Raw genomic sequence first — 17,941 nt, 5'->3', positions numbered from 1 at the left:
AGCAACCCTAAAGGACAGAGTAGAATTGACCCATAGGGTTTCCAAGGAGTGACTGGTAGATTCGAACTGCTTGAATAAGTATTGTGAAAAAATACAACCCTGACACACAACTTTTCTGAGCTTAGTATTAAAACAAAACAAAACAAAAAGAAGTCGCTATCGAGTGGATTCTCACTCATAGGGACCGTACAGGACAGAGTAGAGCCCCCCCACAGGGTTTCCAAGGAGCGACTGGTAGATTCAAACTGCAGACCTTTTGGTAGCAGCCAAATGCATAACCACTGCACCACCAGTGGCTTTCAAATCAGCTATAGGCTGATGATCTCCAAATTCTTAGAACCTGGAAAACTATTCTACCTCAGAGTGGTATCCACAGCTGGGAACTGTTCTCCACACTTGGATGACCTCAGACATCCAAATCTAACATGTCCAGAAAAAATCTTTTGGTCATTTTCTCAAGTTTGTTCCTCCATGGTTTTCCACATGGTAGAGAATGGCTCTGGTGACCATGCGCTCATGGTAGCCTGAATTCCAGAAGTCACCTTTGATTCTCCATTCCCCTCATCCCATACGTCTGATCGACCAGCAGTTCTTGGCAGCTCAAGCTCCAAAGTACACCTCAAGCCTGTCCACTGTTCCCACCTGCACTTCCACCATCACTCCTCACCCTGACCACTGCAGAAGCATCCTGACCGGTCCTCTGTATTTGCTGTCTTCAAGTTCTCCTGGGCTACAGTTAATTCCTGGGACACATTCTTTCTCAAGATCATTGAACAATAGAAGGAGAAGGGCATTTAGTTGTATGCTACCTCCTCCGCTTGAGCTGCATGCCCCTCAGAAATCACTTTTCACTGTCCACTCTATAATGTCTCTATTCCAATTTCCTGTCTTTGGCCGCACTGCTTTGATAGCGTGCATGCATGTTTGCTTCAGGGGTCATGTAGACAGCTGCTTGGAGGAATTTTTCTTAGTACAATCATGGTTGTGTGCCATCAAGAGATTCTGACTCATATCAACCCTGTATGACAACTTAGAACTGCTTCACAAGGTTTCCTAGGTTGCGGCTTTTTATGGTGCAGCCCCGGTGGCACCGTGGTTAAGAGCTCGGCTGCTAACCAAAGGGTGGACAGTTCAAATCCACCAGTTGCTTCTTGGCGGAAATACATGGCAGTCTGCTTCTGTAAAGACTTATAGTCTTAGAAACCCTATGGGGCAGTTCTACTCTGCCCTATAGGGTCACTACGAGTCTGAATTGATTCAACAGCAACTGGTTTGGATTTTGTTTGGTTAGAATCTTTATGGGAGCCCATCTCCAGATCTTTTCAACCCCTGAGCTGGTGGGTTCCAACGGCCCACCTTTCAGTTAGCCAAGCACTTAACCGTTGCACCTCCAATACTTAACTCTGCACGCGAGAGGGCCCTCTCCTGACGTCTCCCGTCTCCTCACCCCGCACACCTTGGCGTTGTCCTTGCTTCTAGACCCCACCCTCCCCTCTGGAGGCCCAACCCCCCCACGCCGGCCCCCCACCCGGGCCGCTGGGCCGGGCCAGCAGCCATGTTCCTCGCCCTCCAGCCAGTTACTCACAGAAGCGCCCGGACGGGTGGTGAGGGGCCCGGGCCGGATGGCGCGCCTTATAGCGGACGGTGTTCGTGCTGCTTTCCGTGCGTGTTTTCTGAAAGGTATGAAACTCCGGCAGGTGGGTGGAGGGACCCGCTCGCAGACTGAACAAGCCCGGCCCCTCGAAGGTGTGGAGGGAAGGCGCCAGGAGGGCAGGTTCCAGTGCCAGCACCCCGTGGGCTCCAGAGGTTGGAGAGTCCGGAAGTTGGTTTAGCAGCTGGCATCGCCCCCTCCGGCGTACCCCGACCCGAGTGATCCCCAGGGGCGGATGCGGCGCGGGGGCGGGCGGACGCAGCCACTCTATGGGCTGCGAGAGGGAGCCTCTGGCCCGGGAGACGCAGCTGGTCTGCGAAATTTGCATCCCCATGGATTTGCGGGGGGCGGGGGTGGGGGTCCAGCCGCGGGGTCCAGCTGCGGAGTGCCCTCGGGCCTGGGGGCTTGAAGGGCTTGGGGAGAAAGGCCGTGTCCAGGGCTGCGCCCAGGTCCCTACTCTGCCCGGGGCGGGTTTGCGGGCCAAGCTGGGTGATGGGCTCCTGCCCCCTCCGCCCCCTACCTGCTCCCTGTGCCAGGGGAGAAACCAAGGCCCAGAGTTCACCCGGGGGCGGTGAGATTCCAGACTGAGGAGGGGGCACTCGCCCCCGTTCGTCGTCCCACCCCCACCAGACTCCGTAGGGTGCCAGGGACGGGGAGAGAGCGATCCCCCGCCCAAGGCCCCGCTGCCCCTTACTGTTTTGGGCGCTGTGCCTGGGAGGCTGAGGCACCCCGCGCCCTCGCCCGCGCCCAGCTGGTCTACTCTCGGGGCTGGGGCGTCGGCGCGGCCCCGGCCGCACCTGGAAAGGAAGGGGTCTTGGGAATCTCTGGAGCAGCGTGGGGACCCTACTCCTTGTGGAAGCAGCGATTCAGTGTGTGTTAACAGTGTGGATGCCGGTCCCGCTCCCCCTCTGGGTGGCGGGGGTGGGGGTAGCAGGAAGGGGTCTTGAGCAACCATGTTGTTTGTTAACTTAAACGTTTGTGCGGCGCTGTGTACCGGTCGCTGTGGACGCGATCTCTGGTGCTGAGGGGATTTGAGGGTTCCTCACACTGGCGGGATTTGGAGCCTCTACCCTGGTGGCAGTGGGTTTAGTGGGTTACCCTGGTGGCTAGTGGTTAAGTGCTAAGGCTGCTAGCCAAAAGGTTGGCAGTTTGAATCCACCAGGCGCTCCTTGGAAACTCTGTGGGGCAGTTCTACTCTGTCCTATAGGGTCGCTATGAGTCAGAATTGACTCGATGGCCACAGGTGTGGTTTTTTTTTTTTTTTTAGGTTGGAGATTAGGTGTCTCTCGGGCTGACATTTGAAGGTCTGGAGCTGGCCGTTTATGAGGGTTTATAAGGGTTTTAAGTGCTCCGGCCATGGGCACCAACCCGATCTTCCAGCCCCTGCGGACGGACCGCCTCCCCCGCCCCGGGGGGATTGGCTGCTCTGGGACCCCGAGCCCAGAGGGCGGTGAGAAGCTGACAAACGTGAGTGATTGCCCTGCAGGCTCCAGTCGGCGGGGCAGCCCTGCTCACATGGTCTCAATACGGGCAGTCGGGCAGTGGGCTTCGTGCCTGGGGAGTGGTTTCCGAATGTTCCCTGGTGTCCCCCCACCCCGTGTGGGGCGACAACTCTCCCCTGGGCGGGGACCTAGTAGAGGCCTGCAGGGCATCAGGGTATGGAGGGGCAGAGCTTGGGCGGGGAGGGCACGGCCCTGCAGGTTCCTCTACGTGAGCACGGCGGGGGGGTTGCGGGTCGTGAAGGCTGGGCCTGGTCGAGGACCCACTAGGTCTTGCAGAAGGAGTGGGTTAGGATAATCATAGCATTAATGGGAGTATTGAGAGAGCGCCCTGGGGCGTTGGGTCCCTCGGGAAGAAAAGCTTCTGCTATCCCCACTGGAGCGGTACCCAGGTCGTCCCGGCTTAGGTCCAGGAGGTTCCCATGCACGGAGGGCCTGGTGGGCAGAACAGAACCGGCGGTGCGCGCGCCCTCTCGCGCCCTTGCGCCGAATCGCTGAAGTTCAGTGTCAGGCGATTCTAAGCCATGGTTCTGGAACTCAATAGTGAAGCAGAGCAAATGATGCAGTGCCTTGATGGGACCGGTGGAGACAACAAGAAGCAAAGCACAGCGGAAACTTCAAAATTCCACCGAGTGTTAGTAGGATTTGGAGGGAGAAAATAGACGGAGACTCGAGAGGCCCAGAGATGCAGAAGGGTTAGAGGATTAGGGTTAGGGGTTAGGGTTTGGTGTTAGGGGTCCAGGTTTGGGGGTTAGAGGTTTGGGAGTTAGGTTTAGGGGTATAGGTTTTAGGTGGTTGGGGGTTGGGTTAGAGCTGGGGTTACTAGGCTCGGGCACAAGTGGTTTAGGGTTATGGTTAGGGTTGGAGTGAGGCTGAGGTTGATTCCCCAGTCTTGTGTACCGTCTCTTCCTTCACCAGAGTTACCACATATCTGTTGTTTGGTTGGAAACCCTGATGGCGTAGTGGTTAAGAGCCACCGGTGCTAACCAAAGGTCTGCAGTTCGAATCCACCAGGCACTCCTTGGAAACTCTATGGGGCAGTTCCAATCTGTTCTATAGGGTCTCTATGAGCTGGAATCTACTCGACGGCAGTGGGTTTCGTTGTTTTGGTTATTGTTTAGTTAGCTTTTCTCTACCCACTCCGTCTCCTTGGTGAACATCAAGGATTGTTTCTGTGCGTAAATGTTTTCATGAATTTTTATGATAGTGGTCTCTCACTGTATATGTCGTTTTGTGATTGACTTAGTCAGTATGATGCGCCCCAGATTCATCCATGGTGTGAGATGTTGCGGAGATTCATCATTGGTCTTTATTGTCGTGTAGTGTTCCACTGTGTGTATGTACCGTAGTTTGTTTATCCGTTCCTCCATGGATGAGCACTTAGGTTGTTTCCATCTTTTTGTTACTGTGAATAATGTTGCAGTGAACACGGGTGTGCATATGTCTATTCCTGTGACTGCTCATGGAAACCCTGGTGGCTAGTGGTTAAGTGCTACTGCTGCTAACAAAAAGGGTTAGGGTTTGGGGTTAGGGATATTAGGGTTAGGGTTGTTAGAGTTAGGGTCCTTAGGGTTTGGGGTTAGAGTTTAGGGTTAGGGTTTTTCGGTTAGGGTTTTTGGGTTGGGGTTATGTGTTAGGGTTAGGTTTAGGGTTTGAGGTTAGAGTTTGAAGTTACAGGTTAGGTGTTAGGGGTTGCAGTTTAGGGTTTTGGGGTTTAGTCATTAGGGTTTGGGTTAGGTTTTAGGGTTTAGGGTTTAGGTTTAGGGTTGGGTTTGGTGTTGGGTTTGTTTAGGATATGTGGTTTGAGGTTAGAGGGTGGGTGTTAGAGGGTTGGGGTTTAGAGGGTTGGGGGTTAGAGATTGAAGGAGTTAGAGGGTGAGGGGTTAGAGGGTGAGGGGTTAGAGGTTGAGAAGATTATAGAGTGAGGGAGTGAGAAGGTGAGGGTGTGAGGAGGTGAATGTTAGGGTTTAGGGCTAGAGGGTTTAGGCTTAGGGTTCAGAGGCTTAGGGTTAGGGGGTTAGGGTTTCAGGGTTCAGAGGTTGGGGTTGGTGTTGTGGTTAGGGTTAGAGGTTTAGGGTTAGAGGTTTAGGGTTAGAGGATTAGGGGTATGGTTTAGAGGTTTAGGGTTAGGGGTTAGGGCTAGGGTTTAGGGATTCAGGTTTAGGGGTTTGGGATGGGTTTGGGGTAAGGTGTTAGGGTTAGGGTTAGAGGGTTAGGTTTAGGGCTTAGGGCTTAGAGTTTAGGGTTTTAGGACTTAGCTTTTAGGGCTTACGGCTTAGAGCCTAGGATTTAGGGCTTAAGATTTAGAGTTTAAGGCTCAGAGTGAGGGCTGGGGGCTGGGGTTAGAGTTTAGGGTTAGGGTATTAGGGTTAGAGGGTTAGATAGTTAAGCGTTTAAGTTTAGGGGTTAGTGGTTGGGGTTAAGGGTGTTAGTGTATAGGGTTTTGACGTTTAGGGTGTTAGGTTTAAATGTGTTAGGGCTAAGGGTGTTAGGGTTTTAAGTGTTATGGTTTAGGGTTTATGGTTAAGTGATAGGGTTAGGCTTAGGCTCATTGTTAGGTTTAGGGCTAGGGATTTGAGGTTTAGAGTTTGGAGCTGGGTTTGGGGGTTGGGGTTAGGTTTAGGGCTAGGGTTAGAGGATTAGGTTTAGAGGGTTAGGGTTCTGGGTTAGGGTTTCAGGTTAGCATTAGAGGGTTAGGGTTCGAGGGTTAGTGTTAGGGTTGTTAGGGTTAGAGAGGCTAGGGGTTAGGGTTAGGTGTTAGGGTTTAGGGTTTATGGTTAGGCTTAGGGTTTGGGCTTTGGGGTTTGAGGTTTGGGTTTAGGGTTTGGGGCTTAGAGTATAGGGTTTAGAGTGTAGGGTTTTGGTGTGTAGTGTTTTGGGGTGTAGGTGTTTAGGTTGTAGGGTTTAGGGTATAGGGGTTAGGGTTTGGGTTAGGGTTAGAGTTTAGGGCCTTGGAGGTTAGGACCTAAGGGCTTAGGGTCTTAGGGGCTTTGGGGCTCATGGCTTAGGGGCTAGAGTTAGAGGGCTAAGGCCAGAGGGCCAGAAGGCCAGAGGGCCAGGGGTATGGTTTGATTCCTGGCTGGCAATTTTTTTCCTTCAATATTTTGTATAAGTCATCCCATTGCCTTCTTGCCTCCATGATTTCTGCTGAGTAGTCCAAGTTTATTATTATTTACTCTCCTTTGTTGGTGACTTCCTTTATCCCTAGCCTCTCTTTAAGTTCTCTTTATATTTGATTTTGGCAAGTTTGATTATTATATGTCTCGGTCACTTTCTTTTGAGATCTACCTTATGTGGAATTCGATGAGCATCTTTCATGATATCAGGGAAGTTTTCTGCCAAAAAATCTTCAACAGTTCCCTCTGTATTTTCTGTTAGCCCTCCCTGTTCTGGTACTCCAATCACTCATAGTTATTTCTCTTGATAAAGTCCCACATGATTCTTTGGATTTCTTCATTTAAAATTCTTTTATCTGCTTTCTCTTGAAATATATTAGTCCCAAGAGATTTATCTTCAATCTCAGTAATTCTGCCTTCCAGTTCTTCAATTGTGCTCTTCTTAGTTTCTATTGAGTTTTCTAACTCTGTAATTTTATTTTTAATCTTCTGAATTTCTGCTTGCAGTCTCTCTGTGGTTTCTTGCAGCTTATTAAATTTTTAATTATGTTCTTGAGTAACCTTTTTAATTTCTTCAGCTGCTTTATCTTTGTGTTCCTTGGCTTGTTCTGCATTTTGCCTCATTTCCTTCCTGATGTCTTTAAGAGTTCTGTATATTAATCTTTTGTATTCTGCGTCTGGTAATTCCAGGATTGCACCTTCATCCAGAAGATTCCTTGAGTCTTTGTTCTGAGTGCTTGTTGAAGCAATCATGGGTGAGCTTCTTTTTTTTATTATTTTAATAATTTTTATTGTGTTTTAAATGAAAGTTTACAAATCAAGCCAGTCTCTCACATAAAAACTTATACACAACTTGTTACATATTCCCAATTACTTTCCCCCCAATGGGACAGCCCACTCCCTCCTTCCACTCTTTCTTTTCGTGAGCATTTTGCCAGTTTCTAAGCCCCTCTACCCACCCATCTCCTTTCCAGGCAGGAGATGCCAACATTGTCTCAAGTGTCCACCCAAACCAAGTAGCTCATGCCTCACCAGCATCCCTCTCCAACCCATTGTCTAGTCCAATCCACGTCTGATGAACTGGCTTTGGGGATGGTTCCCGTAGTGGGTAAACGGAAGTTGTGGGGGCCATGATCACTGGGCTCCTTCCAGTCTCAGTCAGACCATTAAGTCTGGTCTTTTTATGAGAATCTGGGGTCTGCATCCCACTGTTCTCCTGCTCCCTCAAGGGATCTCTGTTATGTTCCCTGTCAGGACAGTGATTGGTTGTGGCTCGGCACTATCTAGTTCTTCTGGTCTCAGGATGATGTAGTCTCTAGTTCATGTAGTCCTTTCTGTCTGTTGGGCTCATTATTATCTTATGTTCTTGGTGTTCTCCATTCTCCCTTGATCCAGGTGGGTTGAGAATCATTGATGCATCTGAGATGGCTGCTTGCTAGCATTTAATATCCCAGATGCCACTCTTCAAAGTGGGATGCAGAATGTTTTCTGAATAGATTTTATTATGCCAGTTGACTTAGATGTCCCTTGAAACCGTGGTCCCCAAACCCCTGCCCCTGCTTTGCTGACCTTTGAAGCATTCAGTTTATTCAGGAAACTGCTTTGCTTTGGGTTTAGTCCAGTTGTGCTGACCTCCACTGTGTTGAGTGTTGTCCTTCCATTCACCCAAAGTAGTTCTTGTCTATCTCTTTAGTAAATACCCCTCTCCTACCCTCCCTCCCTCCCCCCTCTCGTAACAACAAAGGAATATGTTCTTATCAGTTTAAACTATTTCTCAAGATCTTATAATAGTGGTCTTATACAATATTTGACCTTTTGCAACTAATTTCACTCAGCATAATGCCTTCCAGGTTTCTCCATGTTATGAAATGTTTCACAGATTCATCACTGTTCTTTATTGATGTGTAGTATTCCATTGTGTGAATATACCATAATTTATTTATCCATTCATCCATTGATGGGCACCTTGGTTGGTTCCATCTTTTTGCTCTTGTAAACACTGCTGCAATAAACATAGATGTGCATGTATCTGTTTGTGTAACAGCTCTTATTTCTCTAGGATATATTCTGAGGGGTGAGATTGCTGGGTTGTATGGTAGTTCTATTTCTAGCTTTTTAAGGAAGCGCCAAATTGATTTCCAAAGTAGTTGTATACCATTTTACATTCCCACCAGCAGTGTATAAGTGTTCCACTGTGTCAATCCCCCTCATTGAGGGTCACCCTCTTTTCCGCTGACCCTGTACTCTGCCAAGCATGACGTCCTACTCCAGGGACTGATCCCTCCTGACAACATATCCAAAGTATATAAGATGCAGTCTCGCCATCCTTGCCTCTAAGGAGCATTCTGGCCGCACTTTTTCCCAAACAGATTTGTTCGTTCTTTTGGCAGTCCATGGTATATTCAATATTCTTCACCAACACCACAATTCAAAGGCGTCAACTCTTCTTCGGTCTTCCTTATTCATTTTCCAGCTTTCACATGTATATGATGTGATTGAAAATAGCATGGCTTGCGTCAGGCGCACCTTAGTCTTCAGGGTGACATCTTTGCTCTTCAACACTTTGAAGAGGTCCTTTGCAGCAGATTTGCCCAATGCAATGTGTCTTTTGATTTCTTGACTGCTGCTTCCATGGCTGTTGATTGTGGATCCAAGTAAAATGAAATCCTTGACAACGTCAGTCTTTTCTCCATTTCTCATGATGTTGCACGTTGGTCCAGTTGTGAGGATTTTTGTTTTCTTTATGTTGAGGCGTAATCCATACTGGAGGCTGTGGTCTTTGATGTTCATTAGTAAGTGCTTCAAGTCCTCTTCACTTTCAGCAAACAGGGTTGTGCCATCTGCATAATGAAGGTTGTTAATGAGCCTTCCTGCAATCCTGATGCCCCGTTCTTCTTCATATAGTCCAGATTCTCGTATTATTTGCTCAGCATACAGATTAAATCGGTATGCTGAAAGAATACAACCCTGACGCACACCTTTCCTGACTTTAAACCAATCAGTATCCCCTTGTTCTGTCTGAACAACTGCCTCTTAATCTATGTAAAGGTTCCTCATGAGCACAATTAAGTGTCCTGGAATTCCCATTCTTCCCAGTGTTATCCATAGTTTGTTATGATCCACACAGTCGAATGTCTTTGCATAGTCAATAATACACAGGTAAACATCTTTCTGGTATTCTCTGCTTTCAGCCAGAATCGATATGGTTTCAGCTATGATATCCCTCCTTCCATGTCCTCTTCTGAATCCTGCTTAAATTTCTGGCAGTTCCCTGTCAATGTACTGCTGCAGCTGCTTTTGAATGATTTTTAGCAGAATATTACTTGCATGTGATATTAATGATATTGTTTGATAATTTCCACATTTGGTTGGATCACCTTTCTTAGGAATAGGCGTAAATATGGATCCTTTCCAGTTCGTAGGCCAGGTAGCTGTATTCCATATTTCTTGGGATTAGACAAGCGAGCGATTCCAGTGCTGCATCCATTTGGTGAAACGTCTCAGTTGGTATTCCATCAATTCTTGGAGGCTTTTTTTTCTCACCAATTCCTTCAGTGCAGCACGGACTTCTTCCTTCAGTACCATTGGTTGCTGATCATATGCTACTTCCTGAAATGGTTGAAGACCGACCAATTCTTTTTGGTATAGTGACTGTGGGTATTACTTTCATCTTCTTTTGATGCTTCCTGCGTCATTTAATATTATACCTGTAGAATCCTTCAGTATTGCAACTCAAGAGTTGAATTTTTTTGTCAGTTCTCTCAGCTTGAGAAATGCTGAGTGTGTTCTTCCCTTTTGGTTATCCATCTCCAGATCTTTACACATGTCATTATAATACTTTTTCTTCTCAAGCCACCCTTTGAAATCTTCTGTTCAGCTCTATTACTTCATCATTTCTTCCGTTCACTTCAGCTACCTGACATTCAAGAGCAAGGTTCAGAGTCTCTTCTGACATCCGTTTTGGTCTTTTCTCTTTCCTGTCTTTTAAAGGACCTCTTGCTTTCTTCATGTGTGATGTCCTTGATGTCATTCCACAACTCGTCTGGTCTTCAGTCATTAGCGTTGAACACGTAAAATGTATTCTTGAGGTGGTCTCTAAATACAGGTGAGATATACTCAAGGTCGTACTTTGGCCCTTTTTGACTTATTCTAATTTTCTTCAGTTTCAACTTGAACTCCCATGTGAGCAATTGACAGTCTGTTTCACAATCGATCCCTGGCCTTGTTCTGACTGATGATATGAGTTTTCCCATCTTCTCTTTCCACAGATGTAGTCAGTTTGATTCCCGTGTATTCCATCTGGTAAAGTCCACGTGTATAGCTCCCGTTTATGTTGGTGGAAAAAAATATTTGCAGTGGATGAGTCACTGGTCTTGCAAAATTCTTTCATGAGATTTCTGGCATCATTTCTATCAGCAATGCTGTGTTTTCCAACTACTTTTCCTTCTTTGTTTCCAACTTTAACATTCTAATGACCGGTAATTATCAATGCATCTTGATTGCATGTTTGATCAATTTCAGGCTGCAGAAGTTGTTTAAAATCTTCAATTTCTTTGTCTTTGGCATTAATGGTTGGTGCATAAATTTGAAGAGTCATATAAACTGGTCTTCCTTGTAAGTGTATGGATATTAGCTATCAGTGACAACATTGTACTTCAGGCTAGATCTTGAAATGTTCTCTTTGATGATTAATGTAACGTCATTCTTTTGACTCTGGTGGAATATCCATGTTTGTAAGACCGCTCACAGACTGTTTCACCAGAGAGTTTTCTGGTACTGCAATATCTACCACTAATCTCTGTGATCCCTGTGAATTGGCAAAATAAGAATAGCGCTATAGATTTCTTCCAAATACAGAAAACATAATTATGAAAATGTTCTTGCTATTGATTATATTCTTTACTAATCTGTTCCTATGGGATTTTTGGTACTTCACTTGAAAAATGAGTCCATGGTACTCTGTTGTGATTGTTTACTTTGTGTGGCCTTTCTAGCCATGGTCTTATAACATCCACCCTGGTGCTTGGGCAGGACTGTGTGATAGGGTAATTGTGGCTCACCAAGGGGATTGTTTAGTTTTCCCTTCAAAGAGCACCAGTTCCAGAGCAAAGAGGAGGATTCAACTCCCATCAAGGAAGAACAGCCAGGAGCTGAGCGTATATTATAGACCTGAGATCCCTGCACTGAGAAGCTCCTAGAAGCAGGAGACTGAGATAGAGAGAGGAAGCTGTAACCCTGAAGACGGTAAGATGCCATGGCAGGAGAGACCAAGCAACAGGGACCCGGCTATAGGAGATGATGGCCCAGGGAGAAGGAAAGCTGAGTGCCTTCGGAGAGAGGCCCAAGGCCAGGCAGAGTCACACCTATGAGCACAGGAGGGAAGAGGCTGTCCTGATATAGAAGAACTGTATTCTGAGTGTCTTTGAGCCTGAGCTATAACTGTTACTTCCCTAATAAACCCCATAATCGTGAATATGGACTATGAGTTCTGTGTGGCCATTGTAATGAGTTATTGAACCCAGCAGAGAAGTGCTGTGTGAGGGACAGTTGGTGTCATAGTAGTGAAGATGGTGGAGAGAGGATAGTTTTTTCACCAATGCCTTCAATGCAGCTTCGATTTCTTCCTTTTATACCATCAGTTCTTGATCTTATGCTACCTCTTGAAATGGTTGAAAATTATCCAGTTCTACTGCAGTAACTATATTAATATCAGATAAATTATACTTCAGAAAAAGGAGTATTATTGGGAATAAGTAGGGACATAACATAATAAAGGTTCAATTCTCCAAAAAGATACAACAATCCTAAATGTGTATGTATTTAACAACAGGGCTCCAAAATACAAAAACTGATAAATCTGAAAGGGGAAATGGACAAATACGCATTTATAATTGATATCAGTACTTTTCTATCAATAATTAATAGAGCCCTGCTGGTTGAAGTCCAAAGCATCTGTGTGATGTCTATGTGTGTGTATGTGTGTATGTATGTATATAGTATAATGACAAGTAATACAGAAATAAATAGAGATGTTGTAGTCCTTGGGAGGTGCAAACGGTTAATGCATTCAGCTGCTAACCAAAATGTTGGAGGTTTGAGTCCACTCAGAGGGACTTCAGAAGAAAGGCTTGGTGATCTACTTTTGAAAAATTAGTCACTGAACTGACACACTTGTGTGTCACTACTACTCTGACTCATGGGGGGAGGGGTTACCATGAGTCAGATCAGCTTGATAGCAATCGAATGATTTTTTTTTTTCATTCTGCCAATGTTTGCCCTTTAATTGGTATCTTAGGCTGGGTTCTCTAGAGAAGCAAAACCAGTGAGATATATATATACATATATATTTATATGTAAATAGATTTATATCAAGGAAATGGCTCACGAGGCTGTAGAGGCTGGTAAGTCTCAAGTCCATGGGTCAGGCTGGTAGCTTCTCCTGACTCACACAGATGCAGGGACTGCAGAACTCAAGATCTGCAGGTCATACAACAGGTCTGTGGCTCACAGGCTGCAAAGGCTGACAAATCTCAAGATCGGCAGGTAAGCTGGCAGGTCGTGGCTCACAGACTGCGGAGGCTGATGAATCCCAAAATTGGAAGGTAAGCTGAGAGTTCAAGTCCCAAAAACTTGAGATCAGATGAAGAGGAGCCAGCTGCAGGATTCAGAGTGAGCAAAAGCTCAAGAGCCTTGCCAGAAAGTCCACCTATATTGGATGCAGTCCACACCCCTGAGGAAACTCCCTTACATCTGATTGGCTACTCACAGCAGATCCCATCATGGAGGTAATCACATTATGTCACATCTCATCATGGAAATGATTGCATCGTTATACGACTGCTAAACTACAAGATAACTGCCAAAGCACTGAAAATCATGGTCCGACAAAGTTGACACACAACTTTAATGATCCCAATTGTGAATTTAATCTATTTATATTTAAAGCGATTAATGATAAGGAAGGACTTATATCTTCTACTTTTGTAGTAGGTGTTATATGTATTTTGTTTCTCATTTTCTTGACTACTGTCCACTTTTGTGTTTGACTGATTTTTTTCAAGTGTACAATTTTGATCCTCTCCTTTTTTCCTTTCCTGATATTTTTTAGCTTCTTAGTGGTGACCATGAGGATTACAATTAATATTTTATATTTATAACAATCTTCTTTTAATTAATACAAATTTAGCTTCAACAGTATAGAAAATTCTGCTTTTATTCAGCTCAGTTACCACCCCTACTTATGTTGCTGGTACAAGAATTGCATCTTTATACATTGTGTGTCCATTAAGAGAGATGTGTAATCATTTTTATGCATTCATGCTTTAAATCATATATGAAAAAAAGAGAGGCGTGATATAAAAATATTACTGACTTTGTTTTATCTAAGTAGTTACCTTTACAGAGTCTTTGTTTCTTTTTATGGCTTCCAGTTACTGTCTAGTGTCCTTCCATGCCAGCCAGAATGATTCCCTGTAGCATTTCTCATAAGGCAGTTCTGCTGCTAACACACTCCCTCAGGTTTTGTGTATCTGGGCATGTCTTAATTTCGCCTTCATTTTTGAAAGATAGTTTTGCTAGATATTGAAATCTTGGTTCATAGTTTTGTTTCTGTATTTTTTTTCCAGTATCTTAACTACATCATCCCACTATTTTCTTGTCTCAATGGTTTCTGATGAAAAATCAACAGTTAAACTTGTTGAGACTCTCTTGTACCTTAGGAGTCACTTATCTCTTTCTGCTTTCAAGTTTCTGTCTTCATCTTTTGACATTTTGATTGTGTCTGTCTGTGGATATCTATGTATTTATCGTCCTTTGAGTTTATTGAGCTTCTTGGATATCCAGATGACATTTGGGAAACTTCCAGTCATTACGCTTTCAAATATTCTTTCTGTCCTTTCATCTTTCTTTCCTTTCTGGGACTCCCTTAATGAGTATATTGGTATGCTTGATGTTGTCCCGCAGGTCCCTTAGGCTCTGTTCGTTCTCTTCATTCTTTTTCCTTTATGCTCCTCAGTTAGAACAATTTCAGTTGTGCTTTTTCAAGTTTACATTTTCCTGCTTTCTTGCTCAAATCTGCTGTTGAGCTCCTCTGATGAAAATTTTATTTCAGCTATTCTGCTTTTCAGCTCTATAATTTCTATTTGGTTCTTTTGTATAATATTTCTTTATTAATATTTTCTACTTGTTCATACATTCTTCTCCTGATTTCCTTTTTTTGTGTGTGTGTCTATGGTTTCTTTAGCTCTTTGAGGAAATTTAAGACAATTGGTTTAAATTCTTTGTCTAGTAATCCCAATATCTGTGTTTCCTTAGGGATGCTTTCAGTTCATTTCTCTTCTTTCTTTCTTCTTAACAAATGAACCATCCTTTTCTTTTTTCTTTTTATGACTTAAAATAGTGTGTTGCAAACTGGATATCTTAAATATTATAATGTAACTCTGGAAATCAGATTCCCTCCAGTCATTAGGGTTTGCTTTTTTATTTTTAATTGTTGAGGGCCAGTCATCCATTTGCTTAGTGATGTTCCCAAACTATTTCTGCAAAGATTGTATGTCTTCTCATGTGTGGACACTGAAGTTCTGTTCTGTTATGTCAGCAGTCAGTTCATGACCTGACAGTGCTTTCTTTAAATGCTTGTAGCCAAAAAGAAAAAGTAACATTATCCCAGTCTTTGCAGATTGGCTCTGAACTGGGGCATTCTTTCAATGCTAAGCAAGAGCGCCTAAAACTCTGCCTTAGCCTTCACTTCCTGCCTCCATGGAGCCCAAAGATCAGCCAGAGGTGCAAGCCTAAAGCTTTGTCAGGATCTTTATGAGCATGTCTTCATCCTTAGGCAAGAACATTGCACTCCAGATTCCTCAGTATATGTGGTGGCCCTTCAAAGCCCTTAAACCACCAACCATCTTCCTTTCAGCCCCCTTTTTTCCAAGCTTTTTGGATGTCTCTGCTGTTTACTCTGTCCTTCATCCTTTGACCCTGGAGGTAGGACCAATTCTTTGAGCTTCGTACTCCTGAGTTTCCATCACATCATACATTTTTTCTTGTGTGCTGTTGAGTCAATTCTGACTCATAGTGACTATAGGATGGAGTAGAACTTCTCCAAAGGGTTTCTAAGGCTGTAATCTTTATGGAAGGAAACGGTCATATCTTTCTCCTGTGGAGTAGTTGGTGGATCAAATCAAAAAGTTTAAGAGCTGGGTGCTTAACCACTGCTTACTGGGGCTCCTTTTGACATCATGCATCATAACAGATTTTTAACACACCCCTCAGAAACATAGAAGTCCATAAATTATCAAGGATACAGAAGATTTAACATGTATAAAAATAATACCAAATTGATATATGTATATCTGCATGCATTATTCAACCACTAAAGAATGTACATTCATCTCATGCACATAAAAACATAGTGTTTATAAAAATTGACTGTATACTGTGTTATAAAGCAAGTCTCAACAAATTTCAAGAGTCTGCAATAATATAGAGGATACTATGTAAGTACACCATAATTCAAAAAAAAAAACCATCTTAGAAAAAGAAAATACAAAATCTCCACGTGCTTGAATATTTTCAAATACTATGAGTCAAAAAAGACATCGTGATGAAAATTAGAATACATTTTGAAGTGAACAGTTATGAACATAGTGCATATAAAAATTTGTGCAGTACAGACAATATAATATAGGAAACTAATAGCCTTAAAAATATAATTGGAAATAACAAATCTTGAAAAATAAGTGAGTTAAACATCCATTCAAAATGTTGGGAAAAAACCAGAAACAAACATTCATAGGAATTTTTGTTTCTATTAATGATTGAATACATGCAACAGACGATCAACGAAGACTAAAGTTGATTCTTAGAAAATGCTAGTAAAATTGAGAAACTCTAGGCAAGATTGATCAAGTGAAAAAGAATGAAGGTATAAATAACGAATATCAGGAATTAGAAAGAAAATGACTACAGATCTTGCAGAACTTAAAGGTAATGTGAGAATGTCATGAACCATATTAGCCAATAAATTTGCAAATTTAGGTAAAGTAGGCAAACGTATCATACCATGTAAGTTAATAACAACGATTCAAGAAGAAACAGGAAGTAAAAGTAATTCCACAACTGTTAATAGAATTGAATTAGAGCTCAAACTATTCTCAAAAAGAAAACTTCATGTCAGATGGCTTTTCCTGCAAATTCTGCCAAATATTCAAGAAATATTTGACAAATTCTTCAATATAAAATGAAATATATACCCAAACTTATTTTATAAAGCTTGTAGAATGAATATTGATACCAAAACCTGACAAGAGCAGCACAAGATGGGAAAAATACAGGCCAATGTCACTGATGAACATAGATGCAAAATATAAAAATAAATAGGCAAAACAAATCCAGCAATACTATAAAGAAGAATATATTATGACCAAGTTGGGTCTATCCCAAGAATTCAAGGTTAGTTTAACATTCAAAAATGAATCAGTATAATTTACCATATGTACAGGAAAAATAAATGTGATTACATTAATAGGTGTAATAAAATAAGTATTTGATAACCTTCAGCATCCACTCATGTTTTTTAAAAGAACATCTAGCATGCCATGAGACCAGAAGAACCAGAAGGTTCCCGGCTACTGTCGCTGAACATTTTGATCAAAGAGTCCATAGAAAAGCCCTGATCAAAAGGGGGAAAGTGCAGAACAGAATTTCACATTCTCATGAACCCTAGACTTTGTGGAGCCGTTGAGGGTGAATGAACTCCTGAAACTATTGCCGTGAGATAATCTTTAAACGTTACACCAAAAGCATTCCCTTGAATCATGTTAAAACCGAAGCATAAAAAAGAAAAAACCAGACTGTTGCTGTTGAGTTGATTCTGACTCAGAGACCCTGTAGAATAGCACTGCCCCACAGGGTTTCCAAGGTGCAGGTGGTGGATTCAAACTGCTCTTCTTTTGCTTGGCTACCGTATCACTTAACCACTGTGCCACGAGGGCTCCAGAACATTAGCTTACTTAACTAATAAAAGTGGTCTACCTTGAGCATATGCTCTTTGAAGAACTGTCTACATGGCATCAGATTGACAACAGCTACTGAAAAGATTAGATAGGAACCTTAAGGAGCAGTGGGTTTATGTTAATGACAGAGGAACAACTCAGAAAAGGAGGGTAAGAATGGTTGCACAACTTGAATGTAACCGATGTCATTAAATTGTACAGGTAGAAACTGCTGAGTTGGTGTATGTTTTGCTACATATATTCTCCACCACAAAAAATAAATTTACAGGTAATAACGAAAAATGTCAAGGAGAGCTAAATATTTTGAAAATAAGACAGAGTTGCATGTGAGGGAATGAGTGGGGTGAGCTGTTTTAGATTAATAGTCAGTAAAGGCTTATGGGAGCAGGATATTTAAGAAGATAACTGACCTATATCAAATGAGATAATAGCTGTATGAAGTTCTGAAGGGAGGATATTGCCAATAAAGGCAAGAGTTGTTTCTGAGGCCCTTAAATAACCAAGTGTTTTGGCATGTTTGAGGAAGCTCAGGAAATAAGTCATGGCTAGTGTGGAGTGAACCGAGGGAAGACTGTTAGGAAATGAGGTTAGTATGGTGGGCAAGCCCTGCATCATGAAAGACCATGGGAAGGGTTTGGGAATTTTTCCTAATCGCCATGAGAA

General features: G+C 43.5%; 1 long non-coding RNA gene across 1 annotated transcript in view; it reads left to right on the top strand.

Moving 5' to 3' along the window:
• Positions 1–2,074: 2,074 nt before the first annotated feature.
• LOC135229180 (uncharacterized) overlaps positions 2,075–17,941 on the top strand; it is a 192,229-nt gene continuing 176,362 nt past the window's right edge. Inside the window, exon 1 of the long non-coding RNA XR_010319947.1 lies at positions 2,075–3,118. This is a non-coding gene — a long non-coding RNA (uncharacterized LOC135229180). The remainder of the gene's footprint in view (positions 3,119–17,941) is intronic.

This window comes from Loxodonta africana, unplaced genomic scaffold, assembly GCF_030014295.1.
Source record: "Loxodonta africana isolate mLoxAfr1 unplaced genomic scaffold, mLoxAfr1.hap2 scaffold_119, whole genome shotgun sequence".
Classification (NCBI taxonomy): Eukaryota; Metazoa; Chordata; class Mammalia; order Proboscidea; family Elephantidae; genus Loxodonta; species Loxodonta africana.
Note: the sequence above shows the minus strand (reverse complement) of the source record. Positions and strands in the feature narration are given on the sequence as shown.